Here is a 20,665-nt window from a genome sequence, read left to right as displayed (position 1 = left end):
AATAGAGTTAAACACTCTTCATGCATATATGGAAAAAAAGAGGACCCGACTTCCCTCCACTATCAACAGATTAGTTCATCTCTGATTTATTTGATCTCCCAAGCTGATCATTGTGTGACATTAGGCCTCTGCTCTCTCCCCTGTGAAATGGGGAGTGTGGGCAAAAGGTAATACAGGGCACTCTTCAGCTTCCTCACTGTTTCTTCATTAAGTGTCTTCAGTTTTCCTAGCCTGACAGATTTTCCTACAACCTTGAACTCCTACATCAACAGCTTGTAAGACGACGAGAAGACCTGTAAGAAAACAGGAAGCGTAGGACTGCTATAACGCAGGGAGTTCGGTGCAGGGCTTACTTAGCTCTCACCAGACAGCAATGGCAATGACTGGAGGGCTTAGGACCCCTGCCCACCTCCGCGCAGGAGCCTCAGCTGCAACCTGCACTGAGCAGTCACAGCTAAAGCTGAGTCTCGGGGTGTTTCAGTGACTTGACCAAAACCACTTCTGGAGAAAGGAGAAAGGACAGTTACTCCAGACAATATTGAATATCAAGATTTGTGAACTTCCAGGTGCTAAAGCCTTTTAGCTCAGCAAGGGTTTCCTTCATATATTTCAAGGTATGGTCTTAGACAAACATGATATTGGATTATTTGTCTATTTAATTCTTTTAACATTATAAATTCCCCCTCTTACAGATTTTGCAATACTTATCTTAAAGGCTAATCTGTGTATTTGCAGTACAGTTATGGAAAGGTTTTGATTAGTGTCTGCATTGCATATCCGTTTTTAAATTACTTTCACCCTCTGGTTTCTTATATTTAAACTCGATCTCATAAACAGTGTATCACTGTATGTTTATCTAGCCATCCTGCTGGCCACTGTCTCTATACAGAAACTTTAATCTATATACTTGTAGTGCAATTAATGATATTTGTGCTAACTTTTCTTCATTAATATTTGTTTAGCACACTTATTATTGTTTCTATTTATTTTCTCTTTGTTCCCTTCCTTTGGATTTATCCATCATTTTTCTATTATTTGTATCTACCCCCTAGGTTTTTATATATATGTATACATGACCATGTTTAAGTGTTTAAGTTCAGTAGTATTAAATACATTCATAATGTACAGCCATCACCGCCATCCACCTCCTTAACTCTTTTCGTCTTGTAAAGTTGCATCTCTATAGGCATTAAACAGTCACACCCCATCCCCATCCTCTGGCCCTTGGCAACCACCATTTTACTTTCAATTTCTATGATTGTCACGACTCTTAGTATATCATATAAGTAGAATCCTATATTTGTCTTTTTTGTGACTGGCTTATTTCACTTAGCAAAAGGTTCTGGAGCAACATGTGTGTTGTAGCAAATGACAGAATATCCTTGCCTTTTTCGGTAGAGCAACATTGCTTTGTATGGGTGTATCACATTTTGCTTGTCCATCCATCCACTGATAGATCGTGAGTTGTTGCCATATTTTATCTATGTGAATATTGGTGTTATGAGCATGTGTGCACAAATCTCTCTCAAAGATCCTGCTTTCAATTCTGTTGTGCATACACCCACGTTATAGGCTGAATGTGCATGTGGCCCTCCAAAATTCCTAGGTTGAATCTTAATGCCCAGTGTGATTATATAAACAGGTGAGCCTTTTGAGAGGTAACTGGATTAGGAAGGTAGAGCCCCGATGAATGAGATTAATGTTTTATAAAAGAGGCCCCCCAAAAAACCCCAAACCCCTTTCATCATATCCACATGCCTTTTTGTCCCCATTAGGTTAATGGTAAGAGGGACCCATATTAACTTTCTCAGGGCTTTTCTGGTTTTTGACAACTAGTTATGACAAGTTATGATTGCCAACTAGAAATTTCCAGTAATAGTGTTAAGAACGGTTGACATGGGAAGCAACTTGTTTCATTGTAGGGGTGTTTGTGTGTTTGTATGTGAGAGTGTGTCTTGGTGTACTACTTTATGCCCTGATTCCTTGCTTAGTACTTCAGCTCAATTGTGTTTACACGATTGCATGCTGCTTAATCATTTTCATGGTCTAAATCAAAAAATGTGCAGTGCTTGCTACAGGTGGGAAAAGTTGACTTTACATAATGCAGAGCAACATACTCATATTTATTGAAACCCCGTTTCAAACCACGCCTTCACGGTGTTTCAGGGAAGTCATCCGTGTTGACCTTGAAGACCGCCTCTGTGGGCGGAGTGATGGCCATTTGGCCTTGTACATGAGGGAACAGGCTGGGAGCCATCAGACCCTCCCTCAGGTGACCAGACCTGTTTCCCTTGAGAGCCCACACCTGCCCCACAGCAACCTGCTAGCAGAAGCCCACTCGTGGGACACTGTCTGTCCTTCCTCAGTTCAACACCTTCAGGCCAGAGACAAGTTTGGGGGAAAATAACACGTGACCTCTGTCTTATCTCATAGGGGAAAAAGGTAGGACTGCTTTGGCAAAACATGGTGTACCTGTGTGTGTATGTGTGTTCCATGATCTATGTTTATGAAGCATCTTCACCCTCATATGCTCTTTTTATCCATCAAATACCACCGGGCCATGAGCCAGTCTGATTATACAGCCTCACTTTACAAATGGGGCCTGGAGCTCAAGTTACTCAACTGGCTTTGTAGCCAGTCTTCGGTTAGCAGATTCTCCCCCCTCCCAAGGTTTTAATCTTACCCTCCCCCCCTACACACACGCAATCCTACCTGTAAATAATGGCAGTTTTATTTTCGCCATAACTCAGATTGTTTTTCTGACTTTAAAAACAACACATAGTTACTGTAGAAATTGCCAAAAAGACACAAAAAATATATATAGTACTATAATTAAAACAGACACATAAGCAATTTTTATTTGCATTTTGGAGTCATTTGATATATTCTCTTTTAAGTGTACATATTTACACAGCTTAAATCCAACTGCACTTTTATCTTATTTTGCTTCCTTACCTTTATGTGATAAGCTTTTTTTCATGTTTATAAATTCTTTATGAACCTCAATCAACTATCTATAGAATATTCTCTAATGTAAATATATGCTACTTTAGTTATTTTTCTTAGTTATTGTGCCTTTAATGATTTCCATTTTTTGCAAGTCTAAAGAATGTTGAAATAAAAATCTTTTCATATAACTATTTCTCCTGATGTCACAGTATTATTTTATGTTATAGGAGTAGGATAACTGAGACAAGGAGAAACACTGTTATGTGTGTTAATTGGTTCAGGAAAATAGTGCATTCTATAAAATTATGCATATGATTTTTACTTTGCAAACCGAGAGGTTGGCTCTGGCATGTTGTGGGGGGAGAGAGTCCGAGGATGGACGGGCAGAGAGGAGCTGAGGTTCTGCTAGGCAGAGGGACGCGGAGGAGTGACAGTGACCTTCTCCGTAACATTGAAATCTGCAAACAGAGGCAGTCATCTTTCCTGTTTTGAAAAAAAGTGACCAGGCTGCCCAGGACCAGGCCTGGTCCACACGAAGAGTGTGATCTTTGTGCTTTGATTTCTCCTCCCTGTCCCAGCAACTTGATTAGGACAGCGCCATTGCCTCGGCCTTTTCTCCCTGGCGCAGACCTATTTCTCCCCGCGGAGAAGGCTGAGCCGTAGTCCTGCGTCTGCGCACAGTCACCACCTGCCTCCTCTCCCTTCGGGGGAATTGCTCAGCTTTGCTTTGAAATTGCAGGAAAACCTTCATTTAACGTTTGTATTTGGTTGAAAAGCCTGAGCAGACTTAGCAAGGACAAGCAAATGAATATAAAGTAGAGGAGGAGAAAAGGGACAGAATAAGAAATAGATTTAGTGCCACGATTTCTTGTTTTAAATCAGAGAAACAGACACACCACCCACGTGCGCAGGTCACAAACTCAGAAATTCAAAGGCGATGATTCTGAATATCAAAGGCAGAGTTACTCAGGCAAACTCAGGCGGAATACAGATGTTCCTCATTTACATGGCTGACGTCTCTGACTCCGGTAAATACCTGCAGTGCTGACAACCTTGATGACAGGCCCTGCGTTCAATTCTCTGTCCATAAACTTAGTCCCGCACGGGAGAGGAAAAAGTAGAATGAACTATGTGTTGTCACAATTTGTTATGACTTTCACAGAGGATGACCCATTTAATCTCTAAGAAATCCTGTGCAAATTACTGTCTTCATTTTTAGACAAGGATATTGGGCTGGGTTAGATTCAGTAAAATGCCCCCATTCTTACTGTCATCCCAAATGCTTTTCAGGATATTATCCATGTGCTAATATCCAGTAAATATATCACTTTTAGGTGTACACTTATGGAAACATATAGAAACAAACCTCCATACACATATGGAGGTTTGAATTGCAGCATTATTTTTAATAACAAAAATTGAGAATAACATAAATACACATCTGTAGGATATAGATTTTAATATTTTTAAGCCTCACCTGAGGATATGTTTATGGATTTTAGAGAGGGGGGATGATGAGAAAAAGAGAGAGAGAGAGAGATCAATGTGAGAGAAACATCAGTTGGTTGCCTCCCACATGCACCCCAATGGGGGATCAAACCTGTAAAGGTTTTTATAGGATGGCACTCGAATGAACTAGGCAACCCAGCCAGGGTGGGTATAGGTTTTAAAAAGTATGAGGCTGAAATTATATTCACCAACTGTACACATAGCCCAATACTACCCCATTCTTTATTCCTTCAACCGTCTGTGAAGGCTTCTGAGCCTAGCCATACCTGTTGTAGCCCATTGTAATGACTGTGTGATTCACCAACAATTTGTTTCAATGCCCGGCTACCCTTTGAAGTGTAAACATTTGAAGACTGAGGCTGTGACTTATTTACTTTCAGAACTAAGTATAATGCAAAAAGTAGATGCTAAGCTTATACTTGCTCAGAATTCCAAAGCAACCACCAAAATGTCCTCACAAAATCTGCTTAATGGAAAATACATATTTATTTATTCTTTGTCAACGGTGCATGCTTATAACTTCAAAGAGACAAATTTCAAGCAATACAATGATCACAGGCAGGTGAGTTATAGTAGTTTTGTAACAAAGGTTTTGTAAATGTATTTGTGACCTTGAATCCCTAGTAGGAAAAAAAAAATAAAAACCTTCTTTAACTTCAGGCTTCTGCATTTAGTGTCTCAGAACTCTCTCAGTTTGGAACAGGTCCCACTGATGTTTGCCACTGGTGCTGCTGTTTTCTCTGATTTTGGCCAAGTTTGTTTTCCTCTGTCCCTTGGCTAGCCGAGGTAGTGGAGAATATTTGGTGACCACTTACTATAAATGAACAGTTTACAAATGTGGATATATTTGATGACACTGATTTCATTGAAACTCTGTCCTTTTTTTTACCTTCACCTAAGGGCATGGTTGTCGATTTCTAGAGTGAGAGAAAGGGGGGGAGAGAGACGGAGAGAGAGACAGATAGACAGAGACAGACAGAGACACTGATGTTAGAGGAGCATCTGTCAGTTGCCTCTCATATGTGCCCCTGACCTGGGACCAAACCTACAACCCAGGCATGTGCCTTGACCTGACATTGAACTCATGACCTTTGGGTTTATAAGACAACACTCCAACCAACTGAGCCACACTGGCCAGAGCTGAAACTCTGTACACCTTTGGGGGGAAAATCAAGTATTTCATCTAATAGAAATAACTAAAAAGATGTCTTAAAGCTTTCCCTAAATATTCAGTATAATGAATAAATGATGCTGTGAAATCACAGTAAAGACATTACTGTCTTCACAAGATCCCTTCACTGTACTAACCACTGTGTCAAGTACCAGATGAATCATCTCCGATTCCTACAAAGCCCTGCAATATGGGCATTTTATCCTTGTCCTACAGATAAAGAATCTGGGATTCAGAGTCGGCTAAGGTGATATTCTAAGTCTGGATGGCAAGAAGTGGCCACGGAAATTGTTTTATTTTCTTGCAGAGTGAGGTTCAGTTCTTTTTATTTTTTTACTCGAAGTCTAAGCACCTGAAAGAAGTCACCTTCCTGACTCACGGATAATGGCACTATTAGTGGCCGCAGTGTAAGATCTGCTCCCGGTGCATTGTGGTAGAAACCCGGAGACACAGGAGGGGGAGTAATTGGGTTTGTGACGAGCAGCAGCTCGGCCGTTTGCTGAAAGCCAGTGCAGAAGCTCCCCGTGACCTTTGTGGCCCGTGCCAAGGGGCTTCCTTCTCGAACACTGCTGCTAAATATCATTAATAGCAACATCTGTGCATCTCTTCCTGTCACCCGCACCAACCTCAGCAGAGAAGTTTCCAGGGGACCCCTTCTGCAGAAGGTCACTGGCTCTTTCTGTCATCAAACTAGTGGCCTGTGATTAGAAGAGGCAGGTGGGAAGTCAGTGGAATGCTAAACTGAAGATTTTTGAGAACACAGGAGAGTTCAATTAGAATTAGGCTTTAAGACCAAGGAATCAAAAATACCGTTGACCAGAAAAACAAATGAGAGGGGACCACTAGCAGAGAAAAGTATTATTTTGTTTTCCTTTTCTGTTAGACAAATTCAATTTTATAGTGTTGGGCCAAATATTTTTAGGTATTGATTTTGAAATCCATGCTTGACATTTAAGATGACAAAAAAGATATGGTATGGGTATGAGGATGGGGATCTCAGGCAGGTATATGGTAAGAGAGTCTTTTTTTTCTAATTTTATTTTAATCATTGTTCAAGTACAGTTTTCTGTCCTTTACTCCCATCCCAGCCCACCCACCTCTCCCTCCGATTTCCACCACCCCCTGGCTAGTTTTTGCCCATGTGTCCTTTATATTTGTTCGTGTAAACCCTCCCCATTCTCCCCTGAAATTCCCTCCCCTCTCCCCTCTGGTCTCTATCAGCCTGTCCTCTATTTCAGTGTCTTTGGCTATATTTTGCTTGTTTGTTTGTTTTGCTGTTTAGGTTCCTGTTAAAGGTGAGATCATATGGCATTTGTCTTTCACTGCCTGGCTTATTTCGCTTAGCGTTATCAGGAAAATTTCAAAGATCTCGATAAAAGTGAGATGTAATGTGGATATTAAAACAATCGCTGTGGTATTGGTCTCTCGAGGATTCATCTCACATGTTCTCCAAATCACAGCGGATCTCACAGGATGTTGGTTCCTCTTTGAGGCGGTGAGATCGGCCAGCTCACTGACAAGGAAACATTCATGCCCCTAAGAACTGGTGTTGTGAGAGCTCCCTCTGCTGCCCCTCCTCATTTCCCATCCCCACGTTCCTTGGGGAAGCGGACAGACCCAAGAGGCGAAGGTGAAGTCATTGTGGGATTTTCCTGACGCAATTAAAATAAGAAAATAAGTGAACAGACGTGACACAGTCAATGACAGGACACTTCTCTGGGCCACCCACAGTGGTGATCAGAGAAGAGGGAGGGTCAGGTTTTATGAGGCTGAAGGACCTTCGTTGTTAAATTACGCTTCATTTTTTAAAAGCAGTCATTGACAGTCTGTCCCCTAGACTGACAGTGACCAGGGGGGAGAGAAGAGGGAATTTCAGTGGGGAATGGGTAGGGTTTACAGGAACAAATTTGGAGGACACATGGACAAAAACTAGGGGTGGGGGGTAATGGGGGGAAAGAGGGGAGGGTTGGGTGGGTGGGCTGGAATGGGAGTAAGTGGGAGAAAACTGTACTTGAACAATGATTAAAATAAAATAAAAAAAAACAGTCATTGAAATTAAGAACAATCTAACAATAGCCAGAGGGGAGGGAGGAGGAGACAGTGGGGAGAAGGGTCTTCAGGAACTACTATAAAAAACATGGACAAAACCAAGGGGGAAGGTGGGAGCAAGGGAGGGAGGTGGGTTTGGAGGGGGTGGGGAGAAAATATAGACAACTGTAATGGAACAACAATAAAATAATTTAAATAAAAAAAAACGGTCACTGTTAAACACTTTGCCTTTAAACATCTTACCATTTGGAGTTACTGTATTCCTGGCATTTTAATCTCTTTGGGGGATTTCTGAAGCTAATAGGCATTTATATATTTCTAATATTTCAGAATATCATGAGCAAATTTTCTAAAATGCAGCCCCTTACTCTATACACCTGAAGAAGAAAACTTAGGTCACTCATCTCTTTAAGTGTTTTCACTCGATTCAACTATGTTCCTCATAAGCTTGACTTCCGACTTTTCCTGTCCCCCAGCAAGATGTGCTTTCCAATCTTCTCTGTGTCAATTGCCCACTAGTTATAACGTTATTTAATATGCAACTAAATTTCTCCCACTGACTGTAGTCTCTTAAAGGGCACTGTGGGAAGAGAGGCTGGTGTTCACAGGCTATGAGCCAGGAAAGCCTTCTTTGGGGAGACTTTGGCATGATCCAGCCTATGAGATTTGCCTGAAGCACTGGTGGAGTGACAGTCGGGTGTGGGAACATTTCATTAGAGCCTGATGAGGGTGGAAGTTTAGCCTGATCACTCAGCCTTTGCTGTTCTAGATGGGAGTAGGATTTGCCTAGAGTAGATGATTAGGTAAAAATTTCTTTCTTGCTATGTTGCCTCTCTTCTATGTTTGGCTTGAGAGAACAAGAGTTCATTGGTAATTTTTAGCCATGCCCGATGGTAATTCCAGGAGGCTGGCTTTCCTAGCTCCAAGACTGGAATGTACAAGACAAAAAGAAAACCCAAGGAACTCACCAATGTGATGATCTCAGGGTCCTGGAATCTCTAGCTAACCCTTTCTTTTCTTCTCCATCATTCTGAATTTCTTTGTTTGTTTTGTATAGAGTATCCTAGGCTTTTAGTGGTGCAAACAGGAATAATGTGGAAGAATGCATCTCCTTCATCTCTCTAGATGTGGTCATTGTAAGAATATACTTTTTCTTGAGGTATTATTTTCCTAAGGGAGCTTTTTGAGATGGATCAAGAAGGACGGTCAGTGTGGGAATACAGGGAAGTGAATAAAAACAGGGTCTTTGAAGATACTTCAAGCACAGCAAACATTTTGAGGTTCTAGTATTTGGAGTTTTCAACTGTGATATGTGAAGCATAAACAATGAGTGGATTTCTTGTATAAAGCTTATCATAGCTTTGGAAACTCTATTATGTGAGCCTTGGGTTAGTTTGCTTGTTTTTTTCTTAATCACTTCAATCCTGACACATGGTGTTCTTTTAACTATTAAACACTGATAATTTTTTTACACACCTGTAATTAAAACAAAAGGGGTTATGGGACCATTCTCTTTTTAGAACTGATGTAAGGAAAATAAGGAGAAAGAGCACAGTCAATAACAAAATAATCTATATATATTTTAAAAGATCATTCCTTTAGGGGCAAATGTCTTGTTGATATGCTGAATGGCCACACATTCTATGGATGCAGTGCAGTGCACAAGTACAGAAATTTAAATATAGTGATGGTTAAGTATCAAATATTTTATTGCAATGCAATCGTAATATATTGTGGAGGATTAAATGCCATGTTGTATTTTTGGGGGACACTTGGTTCAAGTCTATGTATCTTGAAGGCCTAAGCTGGAAAATCAAAGCGGCGCTGGGCTGGGTGATGCTCAGGTCGGTGAGACTTGTTAAGTGACTCCCAAAGACCTAATGCTTGTACTTAATGAAGCTTGATTTGACTTCCTGAAGGCTTTTGCACTCCTTTCACTTTCCAACATCCATATTCACAAGTAAAAATAATTTAAAAAAATTAAAATTCAGAATAGTCTGAGGGAATCTGCTTTGGATGCATAAACTTATGGAAGAATATATTTTCTAAAATGTCCACAATAGTATTTCAGTACCACATGCTCTTCTAGTATCTGGCCAAATGGAAGGTTTACTTCTTCCTCTTCCTCTTCCTCTTCTCTTCCTCTTCTTCTTAATCTCTTCCTATTTACCTCCTTCTCTCCCTCCTTATTCTGTCCTTGGAATCAAGCTACCACTAGGCCACTAGGATTCCATTGCAAGGAATCCTAGGCCACATCAGAAAGCATGTTAGTATTCCAGCTGACAGACCCAGTTAAATTCCAAGGAAATATAAGGTTATAGCCCAAATAAAACTGCCACCAGATACATGAGTGAGTGAATCTAAAGATGATGCCAACCTCCAGCTCAGAAGTCACGAGAACCAATGCCATGCGGTAAATTTGTGGAAGGAGAATTTTACTGGGAGCCAAAGCAGGCTTACAATCTAAACCAACTTATTTATTTTTTTCACAAACTTGATATTGCCTTCTGCTAAAAGAAGTGTGACCATATATTTGTTGTTGAAATACAAATAAATAATATAATTGTTTTAAAATGCCTATTGGATCAAAGTGAATAACCTAACATTGAATACATCTGATATTCTGTCTTCTTTATAGACTTAAATATAACTGGGATACTTGAAATAACTTAAGTACCCTGATGATAGAAAAATGTGAACTTCATTACGAGTACATAGACAGTTTATGTAAAGGAGCTTTGGATCCAGGCGTCAAGGAGGGAAACAGTGTGCTTTCCCAAGTTTTAATGTTACTCACCAAACATAAGAGAGGGAAGTACCAAGTGGAAATGTGGTAGCAAATCAGGAAAGAGGCAAGAGAAAAAAGGAAATTCTTAAGGAAGGAATAAAAGAGGACAACATGTTGGAATGGATTCATCTAAGTCTGGATTGGCAGGACACATGACTTTGGCCTTGGGATTGGTGCTTAAGAGAAAAAAATGCATTGAAAATTGTACTTAAAAATGATGGATTAGCCTGTTCTAGAGCATCAGTGTTGAAATACTATCAAGCAATGCATTTAAATGGCATCAGCAACAACTTACACATCTTTCCCATCCTGGTTGTTATAAGGATTTATTTTCTGTTGGATTAGTACCTTCAGTGCACACCAGGAATTCACCGCTTTCTCTGGAGCCACACACATGAAGTGTTATTCTTTCCCATAAAAATAAAGACTTGCTATATCTATTCAGTCTTCTCTTTTTTTCAGAAAAGTAACTGGGGAAAAAATCTCTTCCAGTGATTACTTATCCAGGACTTGCTTAGAAATCTCCTCACATTGTGTTATCCTTCCTTTGGCTATGGTCTGTGTGCTCCAAGCTAATTGAACAACATCAAACATATCTGTGATTTACAAAGTATGACCTGTAGGAACTATAATTGTGATTTACAAAATGTATTCAGCAGGGACATCATTAGTTATTTATAAAGTTTATATAGCTCAGATTTTGTGACTTCAAAAGTGAAGATTGTGAAGGCTGTTTTGGTTATTTGGTTAGTTTACAATTTGATAACAAAATTTTATTAAATGGACTTCATTATAAATTTAGAAATAAATTTCAGTGGACTGTGAAGGACTTGGGGGGATTTTTTGTTCTGATATGTCTTGTAAGAAGGAAACTCTTCCTCTTTTACTGGTGGATAATGACAAGAAAACATGAGCAGCCATTACACATGTATATATGTGGATATTATTTTGATCATGCTTTCTTCAAAACCTATGATCGTTTTATATTGAAAGCAAGCAATCCAGTTGTTCACTGACGGTCAATTATTATTTGAGAGATGATCATTCTGTAATTATTGCCAAATCCTAGAAGTTCACAAACCTTGCAAAACTGATTGACTTAAGTAAATCTTGCAGTTGTAACTAAAAATAATTACAATATAAAAAGATAGCTGACATTTTTATTGACCCATTTTTCTTCACTACTGTAGTTTGTTCACAAATAAACTTTCTTCGTAAAAGTATGAGAAAAGACAAGCTAAGGTTAGTTAATGTAAAATATAATAAAGATGTATTTTATGGAGTTGAGAAAAGGTAATTATTCCAGGTTTTTTGCCTAAAGAGAGCTGAGATTTGTGAGGCACATTTGGTATCAAGCTCCTTTTCTGCTACACTATTATTTTTAAATGTAATTGCTGCATTACTATAGCAGGGCCTATGATAAAAATACATTTGAGTTCTTTTGTTTTTTGAATGTCTAAAGGAAGACAGTCATCCTTTACTTTTCCATCGAAATGGCAGATTCAACATAAATTTCAAATGAAAAGTGCATAACAAAACAAAAAGGAACTTCTTGTCAAGATGTTGGCATAGCTAAACATGGCTTACCCCATACAACCACATCAAAATTACAACTAAACTACAGAACAACCATCACTCAGAACCATCAGAAGTGAAGGTGAATGGAAGCCTGACAACTACAGAATTAAAGAAACCACATCCATCCAGACTGGTAGGAGAGGCGGAGATGCGGAATGGGTTGATCCACGTGTGGTGGATAGAAATTTGGGAGGGATATCTCAAGAGCAAGGAATCTCAGCCTCACACCAGGTCCCCCAGACCAGGGTTCCAGTGCCAGGAAGATAACTCCCACAACTTCTAACTGTAGAAACCAGTGGGGATTGAGACGGTTTCTCAACTTCTAGATTCCCAAGCAGCGTCTCTTAAAAACCCACACATGGACTTACTGACACTCAATCCCTTTGAGCTGCAGCACTGGGATAGCAGCTTGAAGGGCACCAGTGGCATGTAGGCAGGAGCTGAAGTGCCTGGCACCAAGTCAAGAGCTGGGGGACAGCTTTCTCCCAGATAGAAAGTTGCACAGAAGCCATTGTCCCTTTTCTGAACCCCCCCCCCCCCCCCCCCACAGAGCCACAGAACCACAGAGCCTGCAGTCTGGTGCCATACCTGAGACTCCATCAACCTGGCTAGCACTGGTGGCCCAGCCCTGGAGATCCCCTGAGAATTGGCTCCATACAACTTACTGACCCACTTAAGCTGTTGACAGAAACTTTTCCATATGAATGACTGGACTTCACTCAGGCTTTACAACTTCCTAAATCCCCACAAACAAACAACAGGCAGATTCATGAGCCCCAGCCTCTAAACCTCATGCTAAGTGTCCCTAGGCTCAGCACTAGCAGCAGCCAGCCTAGATTCACAGGTTGGCTTCACTTGAGAATCTCCAAGCCCAGCCCAAGTAGTAGCCATCTCAGCTTGCTTTATAGCCCAAGAAGGGTGGCCCAAGGAAAAACACAGGCAGGGGCTGACCTTGGCCTGCACCACTCAGGAAACCCCAGGGCCAATGCACCCAGTGGACAGCTACAGACTATGTTGAAGGGCAGATACAGAGCTTCCCAGACAAGAAAAAAAGGAGTTCATTATCATCAAACCATTATTATATGAAGTGTTAAAGGGATTTATTTAAGAAAAAGATCACAACTATGAACAATAAAATGCCACTAAATATATACCTATCAACAAATGAATCTAAAAACAAACCAGGCAAACAAGAAGAACAGAGACGGAATCATGGATACATGATCAAAAGCACTCTTTGTAGAGAGTGTGTTGACGGTTGCCAGATGAGAGGGAGTGTGGAGGAATGGATGAAGAGGTGAAGAGTTAAGAAGTACAAATAGGTAGTTACAGAATAGCCATGGGGATGTAAAGTGAAGTATAGGAAGTGGAGTAGCCAAAGTACTTATATGCATGACCCATGGACATGAACAATGGTGTGGGGATTGCCTGAGGGAGTGGGGAGTACTAGGTGGAGGGGAGTAAGTGGGGAAAATTAAAAATTGGGACAACTATAATACTATAATCAATAAAACAGAATTTAAAAAAAAACATAGAGGAAGTGTAAAAAGCTCACAGTGTACTCAGTTCCAGGGTATTTTAGTCTCATGATTGGAAGAGCCATTTTTATATATCGACAACAGAAGCGACAGATGAAGACTAAAATATGTGTTTTAAGATACTGTGGATTTATTTTATTGCTACCCCTGGAAGAATATACAGTAGCTATGGAAAAGAGAAGCTGTTTGATGCCGATATCCCTGACTTAGAATCCTGAATTCTTAATTTATTGCTTGAATTGTTTATTTTATTTGGGGACCTGAATTCTCAGGCTTTGTGAGCATTAGACATAACAATATCAGACACCTTATAAGAGAATCGACTCTCTTCATTGAAGAAGTACAAATAAAATGTCATTTCCCTTGAAATGCTGCTTAAAGATTCTTTGTAGAGTTATGCTCAACATGGTATGTGAGGAGTGTGGTGTCCTTCTCCTTTGTGCATTCTTTTTCATTTTGAATTGATAATGACACAGCCTTCTCCAGACGGCCCATAATAATCAACACTGAAAGTTTCTTATTGGTTGATCAAGATGTAGAGGAGGGAGATATCTTGTTTCCATGGTGATCAAATTCACTCTGCTGGCACACTTAAGTTCTGAGCTATAAGAAATATTTAGAAGTGAAACCTAACATATCCTTTTATATATCATTTTCAAAACAAGTATGAAGCGACATGCCATGCCCTTGTATGTGAGGCCAGCCAACTTCACTGACATTTAATGCTGGCCAACATATTGGAATTCTTCATCCTTATTCTCTTAAAATTGTATGTATGTATGTACATATGTACGCATTTTATTTACTTACAAAAATCATTCCTTCAAGATCTAATAAGCACTAGGATATAAAAACATACACAGACATCAATTATGAGTAACAAAAGATAATCTTTTTGAGACAACATCTAGAATGGCTCTGTGAGGAACTCCATGAATCAACAATGGAAACTGATGGAGATCATGAAAAATAAACACCTGAAGGATGGTGAAATCATCCTAGAATTACAGCGGATGCAGCAGCATCTATTTAAGGAAGTCGACTGCATCTCAGTGAGGACCGTGAGAGGTGGCGAGCCACTGCCTCCCTTGTCTCCTCCCCAGCTCAACATTATAGAAGCTCAGCTCCAGGGGAGGTGGCCCGGGGGGAGAGGTTTCCTCACACATTTCCAAAAACTCCTGGGAGCCATAGGCCTCTCCAATCCCTTCCGCTCCCAGTTTCACAGGGCAAAGGCCAGATTCCAGGTGAGTGCCACCAAGAGGCCAGGGGCCCCACTTCTTCAGCCATCTCCTATTGACTACTGTGATGTTCTATCCAAGTAATGGCAGGATGGAATTTCTGTAATAAAATGCACAATTGCATTACCTGCAATGGAAAATATCCTAGAGGGGTTCAAATGTGGATCCGAACTAGCAAAAGAAATTACCGGCAAACTTGAAGATCGACTGATAGAAATCATGCAAGCCAAACAGCAGGGAGACAGAGACAAAGGGAAAATGTTGAAAGAAGCACGATAAAACCAACTCATTACATACAATCGGCCTCTGATAAAATTAGAGCTTGCTTCCTGTCACACTACACAGAGGCCAGAAGGCAGTGGTGACATATTCAAAATGCTGGAAAAAATATCAACTATTACTCATACCCAGAAACAGTGTCCTTTGAAGTGAAAATAAAATACTGTTCAAAGTAATAAAGACTGAGAGAATGTGTTGCTAGTAGAATCAACTTACAAGATATACCAAAGGACATTCTTCCAGATGAAAGCAAGTGAACTTGAACAGTAATTTAAATCCACAGGAGAAAAGAAACAAAACCCAACCAGAAGACTGATAAAAGTAACTGTGTAATAGTAAAAGACAATTTATACAAATATTTTTTTCCTTCTCTTATCTGATTTATACATCAATGATATAAAACTATTTATAAAATGACATCTTGGTCTATGTTACACACATATTTTATAAAATTAGCACAAAAAAAGATCTGTGTGTGCAAAGCCACATTGGTGTAAGTATATGGCACTAACTGGTAACTATAATGAAGAGCAACAACTGAAAGGAAACAGGAATATAAATAAAAACATAATTTTGAAAACTATAAATACACAAACTATTGCAATAATTGCCTTAAATATTAATGGGTTAAAGTTCAGTTAAAATTTTCTCAGCCTTGATTCAAAAGAAATGATTCTATCATAAGATAAAAATATTAGTAGAGAATCAGAATGGCATTCCTAATTATAAAAGTGCCATCCAATCAGTATGAGTATAAAATTATATAGAATTATGTCTATACTTGAAACTACCTAAGTGTGTGTGTATATATTCCTCAATTAATAATGACAGGGACGTTGGTTTTCCACTTGCAGAAGAATGAGGTTAGACCCATACCCCACTCCATATAAAAATGGCAACCTCTGGTACATTGGATTTAAATTAAGACCTGGAACAATTCAGCTGTTTGAAGAAAACAGTATGAAAGTGTCTTGACCATGGTCTAGGCAATAACTTTTTGTTGTTGTTTGGACAGTGATTTTTTTGGATAGACCCTAAAAGCCCACACAACAGAAGCAGAAATAGACAAAAGACTTGCATCAATCTAAAATGTTTCTGCACAGCACAGAAAGCAACAAACAGAGTGAAGAGAGGACCCAAGGAATGAGAGAAAATATTTGTAAACCCTTTGTCCAGTGAGGGATATATGAGTAATCATCAGGGAAATGGAAATGAAAACCACAGTGGGATATTACCACACACTTATTAGGATGGCTGTTATCAAAAAGATAAAAGACAACAAGAGTGGGTGAGGGTATGAGAAAGGGAGAACCTTTACATACTGTTGGTGGGAACCGAAATTGGAACAGTCTTCATAGAAAACAGTAAGGATATACTTCCAGAAACTGACAACAGAACTACCACTTGTTTCAGCAATTCCACTTCTAGGTACACATCTAAAGGACACACTGGCAGTATCTGGAAGGGATTTCTGCATTTTTGTGCTCATTAGAGCAGTATTTACAATAGCAAAGAAATGGGGGAAAAGGCAGTGTTTCTTGACAGATGATGAAATGTTATTCAGTCATGAGAGAGAAGGAAGTCCTGCCACTTTCAACAGCATGGATAAAACTGGAGGACACTATGCTACGCAAAGTAAGCCAGATACAGAAAGACAAATATTGTATGATCTCACTTATATGTGGAATCTTTTTTAAAAAATGTTGAACTCATAAAAGCTTGGGAATGGGGAGAGGTTGGCCAGAGTGTACAAATGTGTCCAACGAATGGTTAGAGATCTGATATACAGACTTGCTAAATATAATTAATAATGCTGGATTGAATAGTGGAAAGATGCAAGAGTAGATATCGGGGTTGTCATCACCCTCACACATGAAAAGGTAACTCTGGAATATGTTAGTTTGACTATCTTAACTATATGACTCTGTGTGCATAATATCAAGTCATCATGCTGTACATCTTATATGTAATTCATATGTACACACAACTACCAGGGTATCTGGATATCCTACAGATACACCCTTGCCCTCACCCCCACTTGCCAAGCTCCCAAATCCCAGTCATTCTGAAAATCAGATCATTAGCTTTTCCTTATAGTGCTTATGCATATTTATGTTTCCCTGTCTTTGTCAGCTCGTACCTCCTTATTATATAAACACCATGCTAGAAGTACAATGAAGACAAGGAACATATCACTGTTTTCCCTTAGTATCTGTCCTTGCACTTGACATGGAAGACGCACATATACAGGCACTCAATAATTCTAGTCACTATGATGGAGTCACTATAGTGGGATCACTAGGGGATTTTTAAGTAGCTATCTGTGAATTTTAACATAAGCACTTTGGAGTAAAATTGTATTGTGAAAGTATGCATTACCTTTAGATTTTTGCCATCCATCACATCCTCGGCTGTATTGCAGTTGGACAGCCAAGTCCACTCCCATTGTTTCACGTTCCCCAGGCCCCAGAGTGGATGTGAGCGTGGGGGTGGTGGACACGGTGCTGCTCCTTCATCTTCCTCTGTCACTGTCCCAAACCTGCACAATTCAGGACAGTCTTTTTGTAGGAAAACATGAATAATCTGATATTAGGGAATGTCCAAAGTATACATACATTTAATGCTTATAGAGCTAACATATGGAATAAATAAATGGTATATTCAAAATGTAACTTGCAGTCACTCTTCTCAAGAAACCACAAGTCAACAATAACATTAAAATTCACTAGTGAATACAATTTTTACAAAAAGTGCTTATGAACTAATACACTCTTTAAAAAATATTTTACTTATTTAGAGTGAGGGGAAGGGAAGGAGAGAGAGAAGCATCAATGTGTGGTTGCCTCTCGTGCGCCCCCCACTGGGGACCTAGCCCACAGCCCAGGCATGTGCCCTGACTGGGAATTGAACCAGTGACCCTTTGGTTTACAAGCCTGCACTCAGTCCACTGAGCTATACCAGACAGGGCTAATTATTGCAATTTTAAGATTGTGTGTGTTCCCTACAGCTAGACCACATGGACAAACTAAAACATTAAATGTGTGTGTGTTTTTTAAACTGAACTCATAGTTATTTAGTTATACTTATTTCTAGAAATTTTAATACACTTAAGTATATTAAATTATACTTATAGAAAAGCAAACATCTTTTTTGAAAGAAAAGCATTAGCAGTAATATTCATATTGACAATTAAAAGTGAAAATAATTTCAAATAAATAAAATACAGTAGGCAACATTTTTTTGAAGGGAGAGGGAGTAACAAAATTCTTTCTTATTATATGTATAAAATGTACAAAATCAAAAGTCAGATTTACTCTATAGCATGTTCCAATTTAATGAAATTAAGGGGAGAATTTCCACAAATCATTTTTACATGGTTTTTGGGCAACTGTGTTGCTAAAGATTTAGTGTCATTTCAGAAGACTCTAAGGCCTTTATGTGGTAATTTGCAAATTATTTTGCTTATTTTACCTTGGGGTAAAATTTGGATCCACAATGCTGTTAGCCCCTCTCAGCAAACATTAGACAGTTCAACTGGCAGAGAAAAAGCTAATTCTGCTTCTTGTTCATTAGCATGCTTGAACTTACGGATATTTGGTTTTATTCTGGTCATTTAAATGTGAATCAGACACATTGTCACCGTGAGTTTCTCCATGGGAAACATTCCGACTCCCTGCTCTGTGAAGAACCGTTTGCGATGCCGCCTCCTTCAGCTAAAATATCACTTTGCATTTATTTGAGCATGAAATGCATCAAGCTACCTGACACATGGCAGTGAAACATTTTGTCTCCTGTCACTTCCAACTTGTTGAACAACTATTTCAGACAGAAGGCAGTGCCTCCAAATAGAGGGTTAGTTCCTAGAGGAGGAAAATTGGCACCCAAGGTCTCCTGAACTCCGTCTCCCAAACTTTCACAAATGCCCCTGAGATCCTTACTCTCACATGCTCCCTTGAAAATACACTTGCCTGAACCTACCCGGGATTGCCACATGGCACACTGCTATCGCGGTTCGGCATGGTTTAGTTCACTTTTCACTAGAGGGTTCAGCCCAGCTGCTTGGGATCAGGCCTGTGGCGAGGCAGGCTTTAAATCCTCAGAAGAAACAGAAATTGCCGTCTGCTGTGGTAAGGTGTAGACAGCTCTTGGATCTATATTTCCACCTTTTCGTTTGTTTCTCTATTCACTCATTTATGCAACAGCCTTGACTGATGGCAATGATATTAAAATGAGAATGCTGAGTATAATCTCGTTCTTATCTTTAAGGGGCTTACATTTTTTGTAGGGAAACTAGATAAGCAAATTCATAGCAAAATATTAAATAAAATCTTTAAGTGATTACGGTGTTATTATGTGAAGCAAAGTAATAAGAAAGGGACATTTCCTGTCTCAGGATTTTCCCCGAAAGAAGACTCCAAGTGAAGGCCATGAATGCAGGTACTTTAACTGGGAGGTGATTCAGAGTTACAAGTGAGGGAATAAAATGAGAAAGAAAGGAATAAAGTTGTTTTTTTAAAGATATGTTAGGTGTGGGCAACTAACTGAAGCTCAAAGGCTGAAGGACCTGTTGAGAAGTGGTGCGGAGCTCAGAGTTGCAGGAGTGGAGGACTGGGGACTGAGCTGTTTCTATATACTTACTCCCACCCCTTTGGCAGAGAATTGCCCCCTGAGTGTTAATTCCCTACATGCCAACCTAGAGAACTGCTTTCAGTTTAGCAAACCCAAGGGGTGCCCAGAAGACTCTCCGACACAGAAGCAGGGAGAGGCAGAGACCTGAGTCGGGAGACTACTGGCCTGGGCCAGGAGGTCGGAGATACAGCACCCGAAGCATTCCTGCTGCCCCTCCCCTATGCTCTCACGTAGTAATCGTGGCCATTTTGAGATTCAGTACTAAAATCCCTATTTTATAGAAGAGAAAGTTAACTTCTTTTTAGTGACTGCATAGAAACTTACACATACTTTCTGAATTGCATCCTAATTCACCAACGTAGACGCTGAAGATTTTGAATGGCAACATGCTTTAGAATGTACCATCGGTGTGTGCAACTCCCTAAGAAGAACTTATGATCACACGTCTGTTGCTGGCTGACATGTAATTTTCTTCTGCGTATCAACTCCCTGCAACACAGGTTTAGAGAGAGCAGGTGGAGTGTTGTGGCTGCATGTGTAGGATTATCATTACATTCCTCAATTCTTCTGCTTGTAGTTGTGTGCCCAGGTAAGAAAGGTAAGACCCTATGATTCTTCTCTGACACATGAGCACTTCCTCGCTGGGCCATGGAGTCACTTAAGGTGTCACTGCTGAGTTGTGAAACATGGTGATCTCACTCTGTCGCTCTGACCTTGTGGTGAATTGGGAGAGATATCCAGTTCTAAGGAGCTTTCAGCCCGTAACCATGATTGCCTTATAACCCAATACTTGGTTGACCCTCTCTTCTCCAGGCAAAATTCCTTAGAGCCTGAGGCTGTGCCTGCCCCCTAGCGTTTCCATCTCCACTCTCCAAATGACCTCAGGTCTGAGCACAAAGGGCTGGGACTCTCTGTGTGCTGGGGTTGCTCTTAATTA

The sequence above is a fragment of the Phyllostomus discolor genome, chromosome 12 (assembly GCF_004126475.2).
Source record: "Phyllostomus discolor isolate MPI-MPIP mPhyDis1 chromosome 12, mPhyDis1.pri.v3, whole genome shotgun sequence".
Taxonomy (NCBI): Eukaryota; Metazoa; Chordata; class Mammalia; order Chiroptera; family Phyllostomidae; genus Phyllostomus; species Phyllostomus discolor.
The sequence above is the reverse complement of the archived record's forward strand: the minus strand, read 5'-3'. Positions refer to the sequence as shown.